The sequence below is a fragment of the Mustela lutreola genome, chromosome 10 (genome assembly GCF_030435805.1).
Source record: "Mustela lutreola isolate mMusLut2 chromosome 10, mMusLut2.pri, whole genome shotgun sequence".
In the NCBI taxonomy this organism is placed as follows: domain Eukaryota; kingdom Metazoa; phylum Chordata; class Mammalia; order Carnivora; family Mustelidae; genus Mustela; species Mustela lutreola.
Window position 1 is genome coordinate 115,983,359 of NC_081299.1, and position 6,490 is coordinate 115,989,848.

Sequence of the window (6,490 nt, forward strand, 5' to 3'; positions counted from 1 at the left end):
CATCACAATATATGTATATTTTATTAACTAGGTGTTGAAAATATTAAACATTTAAAAAATGAGATAGAGGGCACCTGGGTGGCTCAGTCACTAAGCAGCTGCCTTTGGCTCAGGTCATGATCCCAGGGGCCTGGGATGAAGGCCCACATTCCTGATCAGCAGGAAGCCTGCTTCTCCCTCCCCCGCTCTCCCTACTTGTGTTCTCTGTGTGTGTGTGTGTGTCTCTCTCTACCAAATAAATAAATAATTCTTGAAAAAGAAAATGAGAAAGAAAAGGATCGACTTCATTGGAATAACATTTGCCTGCTACAAGTTGATTTTTTTAAAGGCAGAACAGTCTCATTTTCTGTTATTTTATTTCCCAAACCATACTAGAATGGAATGAAACCATTAAAATCCTTACTTGTGTTTTTCCCTATTATATCCCTAAAAATATGTAGTTTAATTTAAATATGAAGGAATGAGTGTCACTAACCAAAACTGATTGTTATTCTGAGCACTTCCAACATCTGCCCTAATCCCCTTTCCGATGTTAACCTTTACCCTTAATAAGGAGAGGAAGCTCTAAAGGTGGAGCCCCAGTACTGCCCACAGAAGGGCATTATTTGAAACAAAACTGGTATTTCAACTTTGTTATCAGCCCAAGTCCTACACTCTAATAAGATCTGAGAGGAGTGTCTTGATCTTCCAGGAAGGAGAGGAGTATCCTGATATCAGACCCAAGAATGGGCATATCACCTATCCTACAGAGTACACATGGAGTTTGGATCTGGAAATGGACTCCCTTAAAATGACCTGCACATGAGGATTCTTTATAGAGATTTTTTCAACTACCCTTGGGGACATGGTACCCTACACCCACAGGTGTAGACAAATATTTTACAAGCTATGCTGGGAATGAGGTGGGGAGAGAAATATGGAGGTTGTTATAGGAAGGTAGAAGGTTAAAGGAAGTCTTTGTTTTGTGTTTTTTCCTTTTGTTTTTAAGAAAAAGGTCATTTGTCTTCTGACTGGAAGGATCCATTGGAACAAGAACTTGATATTGGCCCTGGGAGTGGAGTCCTGGAGAGGGCTGGAAGGAACAAATCCCAGGCACAAGGAAGAACAAACCCTAGCTGGGGATGTCTGCTCTTCTCAATAAACCTGCTCTGTCTTCAACTCTTTCTGTGTTTCTTGTACATTTCTCCAATTACCATGTAAATTCCATGATGCCAGGGACTTTTTTGTGTCGTTCGCCACAGATTTACAAACACTCAGGGCAGTGTGTAGCACACAGTAGGTACTGACTAAATATTTGTTGAGTAAATGTCTAAAAACAAATTAAAAATGGATACAAATGTAGGTGTAGATTTGATTGGGTGGTGGTAAGATAAGGGAATTCCTGCACAAAGGGCTTTTATTTTCTTGAAGTGTGACACTAGTGATGAAGTTTTGGAACACAGGTGAGGTTTGGTGGGGTGAGGTCCAGAGCCGATGACCAAGAAAGGATTCTTGAGACGTCTTAGGTGCTAATGGTGGTTTTATTAAAACACAGGGACAGGACCCAAGGGCAGAAAGAGCTGCTCAGACAGAGGCATGGTTGACTGGGAGCTGAGGAAGGTGAGGACAAAGGGGGTGTCCAGAAGGACTGTCATATGCTAAAGAAGAATTTCAGGATAAGGGAGACCTGGTTATTGTCAAGTCAAGGCTGTTTTTGCCTCTAATGAGGGAAAGCATGAAGACAGTCAGGAGTTTCCTGGAGATATGTTACATTCCTTCTATCACACATCCTTGTCAGTGGGATTTGGGCTTAGAAGAAATTCAGTTTTATTACACTTCCCTCCCCCTTAGCCTCCCTCAATTTTATGGAGGGGAGGGTGATGTTAGGGCTTCCGGAAACTGAGGTATGGGTCTCTGGAAGTCAGGCTATTGATGAGAAAGCTTCTTCCTTCCTTGTAAGTCACTAGGACATTCGTAGATGGAGGGATACTCCTGTCCTGCAGGACTGGGATCTCTATCAGTTAAGCATCGTTTTTCCTTTAGGGCAGCCAGGAGTGCATGAGGAATGTTACACATATGGCATGGGGAGAGGGTGTAGGGTGCCAGTTTCTGCTTTGTCCTAAGCTTGCCTTCTGCTCCCTCATCCCTAGGACAGGAGCTGGGAGTGAGGTGACATAGTTCAGAAGAGGTAGGGGTAGGGATTGTTGAGGCAAGTCTTGAAGGAGGGAAAGCAAACTCACCGGAGAGACAAGGGAGTTTGAAGCCAGGGTTGAGTATCCACTGGAGAATTGTGGTCAAGTGTTTTAAAGTACAGCAGGTTGGCTCAGCTGTATGATTCCTTCCTGGTTTCTGGTGCATGCCGCTGGCATTGGTAGAATCATTTCTAAAGAAACAAAGCAAAAGAGGATAAGCCATTCTTTCACAAACGATGATGAATCAAGTTTTGAACATGCTGGGTTTTGAGGCATAGGTGGAACATCAGTGAAATAGCATGAGTAGGTAGTCAGTTACACGGGCCTGGTGGGTAGGAAAGAAACAGATGGTCGTGTATCAGTGGGAGAGATGTTGGCTAGGGAATGGGAGCTGAAACCAAGGGCACAGTTGATATCACTACAAGAGAGGGTAGCTTGGAAGAGAAAGGTTAACTGAACCCCCGGGGAAACCCTGATGGGAATGTCACATGCATTTCTCAGGCATGCCAATGTTGACACAGATTACTGTAACTCCTGGGGGCCAGAAGTCATGTCTTTGAGATTCAATCATTCTCTGCCTCTGGCATAGCGTGGGCCACATTGAAGGTAATTCTAAAATTCATTCCGATTTGATTTCATTGCACTTTTCATTTACCAGAATCTTGTCATGGTTTGCTAGTGTATCATTTTCTCGAAAAGATTAAATAAGGACCATTTTACAAATATGAGATGAATGCCTGAAGGGATTTTGTTTAATTCATTCATTAGCTCGGGAACCACTAAGATGTTACCACCACTTCAAGCAAGAATCTCAAGGCAGACACATATACAATCAGTAATACTTAAACGAATTTGCTTTGATAGATGCAAATAGATATGCAAATAGAATGCAAATGGATGCAAAACTGCCTTCTACCAAAGGAAAGGGGGTCAACTGTACTTCCAGTGGACAAAATTCATTTACATATAGCTAGACAAGATCATCTGCATCCACATCAATTATGTACAATCTATAGAGTTGCAAAATAGCTCAAAGACAAGAAAGGCACAGAATATCCCATAGAATTGGTCAGCCCAGAAGGGTACATGAGACAACACCTGTTTTCCCTTGGAAGACACTATAATCTTTTAGGTTCATTTCAATGTCTTTCGTGATTTTGCCTATGCTTTAAAAGAAAAAAAAGTTACCCTTATCATTCTTATTAGTTTGAAAAAAACTAATAAAATACTAGTCTGTTATAAAATACACATGGAAGAATGTTCTGGCACTATCATACCCAATTTGGGGTACTAACTGATTAGGAAGATGAGGCAGAATTTGGGAGCCTGTAGGATGAGTCTGTTTCCGGTTGGAATGGGAAACATTTAAGAATCAAACTAAATGATCTCAAATCCACTCTGGAATGAAACAGGTTATAAGGAAAATACAGAAGATGTTGAAATGTACCTGTTGGCTCATTGTGAGCTTTCCTGGTCGAATGGAGACCTCTACCATGATGCTTGTCCTCCATGTCCCACCCATCCCATACCTGCTATCCTGGCACCAAAGGGCCACCAGACTTTAGGCTCAGTCTGCAGTTCCAAATGGAAACCCTCTGTTCCCACAGTAGTGGACAGGATGACTCTGGTTGCTGGTGGAAGCGTCAGCTGCTTTAGTCCAACAGTTCAAGAGAGGATCAGAAGAGCATAAGGACGATATTGGAAAAAAATGCTCGGGCGAATTTCCAGAACACAGTATTTCTCTTTGCAATTTTTGAGTGTTCTGTAGCCAACCTGCCAAAAAAAATGTGAAAACTATAAATAGAGAGGAGTGGGAAGGAGAAATGAGGACCTGTCACAGTGCCAGCGAAAATAGGGAACTGAGAATTTTCCAGAGATTCAGAGTCAAAGGAGGTTAATATTTACTTAGAAAAGAAGTCGTGGGCACAAGTTCTAGGATGAAATGAAGGCAAGAGAGGGAAGTTAGGGAATCGATAGAGAGAGAGAGACTTGAAGATAAAAAAAAGTCAACTTAAAGTCTCATTCCTCATTAAGGAAAGTACAGATCAGAGAAGAGGGGAGAGACTGGGATATAGTTGATCGCCGATTGTGTCTGGCTCTGATTAGAAGCTTTGTATCCACTTTTTAATTTCATCTTCCAGCCTGTTTCCTGGATTCCAGCTTCTAATTCCTATGAAATAGGTACCATCACCAAAGACGAGAGTCAAACATGTAACAGTAGTCAAATCTTTAACAGCGCGGACAACTAACTAACCAAAAGCTGGCCTGGGGACCCCTGCAGAGTCAAGTGTTACACGCCCAGTGCCTGGATCGCGAGGCCGTGGTAGGGATCTTAGGAAGGGTTCAGGGTAGGGAGACACACCGCAGGTTCTGGCCAGAGGCTAGTCACCAAACTTTGTGTGGCTGAAGGGGTGTGTACCAGCTGAGTGTCAGCTCCCAGATGAAACTGAGGGAAATGTCCTTTGGGAAGGTTTCCGCTGACTCTCTGCCTTTCCTTCGTCCTCCCCAGGGTGTTCCATTAGCATTTGGGGTCTGGGGTCTTGCCTGTTGCTCCTGGCTTTGGTGGGCCACGCCACTGCCACAGCCAGGGCTCCACGTGGCAGTGAACTGTATGGGGTCTTGACTGTTCCCTCCTGACTCTCGGAAGGAGAACAGGTAGCAGGGATTTTCATTCTTTGTTGGCACCTACTCTCTTCAGCAACCCCAAGATCAGTACCCCAGGCTGCACAAGCTCAGGTTCATGTCTTTAACAAAGGCCGGCAATAATTTCAGAAAGGAATGACAATGAAGGCAAAAAACAGTTCAACTACTCGCTCATCTGGACTTCTAGGGCAGGTGGGGTTCCCAGACAACTTTGTTCTGTCGGTCTGGCACCCTTGCCCCCCCACTCGGTGCCTTGGTGATGAGTGTGGGCCTTGCTGTTTGCGCTGCCTGAATTTGCCCTTGTCGCTTATTAGCACTGTGGCCCTAAAAGTCTGAGAGGCTAAAAGTCATGCCTCTCAGAGCCAATCGGAATAGCTTATTAGACCTATTGATTCTGGCATGGTGGGCCTGTGCGGAAATCTCTCTTCTTCATCCCTCCTCCTTCTCAGTCTTCCCCTCCTCCACCTCTTCCTCCTCCTTCTTTGATGTGTAAACCAAGGTATTTGGGGAGCAGGGAATGATGTGATGTTTGGGATTTACTTTAAAATATATTCCAGACCTCCCCTCTCTCCCAAAAACAAAAATACAGGCACTTTGGGGGCAGTAGAAGGAGGAGGGCCTATGAAACAGTTGGGGAAGCAGAGTGATAAGTACTCGGAAGGGCCGGGATCCTTCTGCTCTACACATTTTGAGAATTTTCATAATAAGAGTAAACAAACAAAGACCAAATAATGAGGCTTTCATTCCCTATATCCAAATGACCACAACAGGGCATAGAATGCACTTTCATAGTTGCTCCCCTGGCAATTTATTCTGATTCTCCAAATAAGATTCCAGCTCTCATCCTACCTGTCATAGTCTCTGGATATTGACTGCGAACGTTTTCCTAAACAAGGCCTTGCCAGGCCCACTGCTAGGGAATGTATTGTTTCAGATTCTGTACTCAGGTTTTAAAGATTTTTTTAATTTATTTATCAGAGAGAGAGTGGGGGAGAGAGTGAGCACAGGCAGACAGAATGGCAGGCAGAGGCAGAGGGAGAAACAGGCTCCCTGCTGAGCAAGGAGCCCGATGTGGGACTCGATCTGAGGATGCTGGTATCATGACCTGAGCCGAAGGCAGCTGCTTAACCAAGTGAGCCACCCAGGCATCCCTGTACTCACGTTTTTTAAAAAAAGTGACCAGTTTCCCGTTTGGAGTGACTCGAATGCAAGACTCACTGCAAGCCATTGTCTTGCTGTGTCCCATCCCTTTCTAAGGACTGCTCATGCTATCTCTGGGAGATCACAGCATTGGGAGGGGCAGCCCAGTCCTGGGCTATTACAGCAAAGCTGCAGCCTGAAGGGCGCACGTGAGATCTGTGGTTTGAGCTGTCAGAGTGTCATGGAGAAAAAAAAGAGAAATGAATCATCATTTGACCATGACATTCCCACTAAAGGGGAGGACAGTGGGAGAAAGAGCAAGGGAAGAGGAAAGAAAAATCTCAAAATAAATGTGGGGTGGACGGCAGGAGGAGGAGGGGGTCTCGGAAATTGGGGGCAGGTGTGGCTATCGAACCAACGCTAGCCACAAACACACGATTCCGCCCATTCTAGAGTGGACTGGACATAAACATGCTCGCACTTCTACTTGTCGGCTGCGTTTTGTCGGCCGGCCGGTAGCGAGGTGATTCTTTAAG

The 6,490-nt window shown here is 44.5% G+C and overlaps 1 long non-coding RNA gene across 1 annotated transcript; it reads right to left on the reverse strand.

Annotated features, from left to right (window-relative positions):
- Positions 1-1,512: 1,512 nt before the first annotated feature.
- LOC131810125 (uncharacterized) lies at positions 1,513-3,939 on the reverse strand. The gene is made up of 3 exons (XR_009345425.1): positions 3,701-3,939; positions 2,220-2,362; positions 1,513-2,137 (listed from the first exon to the last, which is right to left on the reverse strand). It is a non-coding gene; the product is annotated as an uncharacterized LOC131810125 (long non-coding RNA).
- Between the last annotated feature and the right edge of the window lie 2,551 nt (positions 3,940-6,490).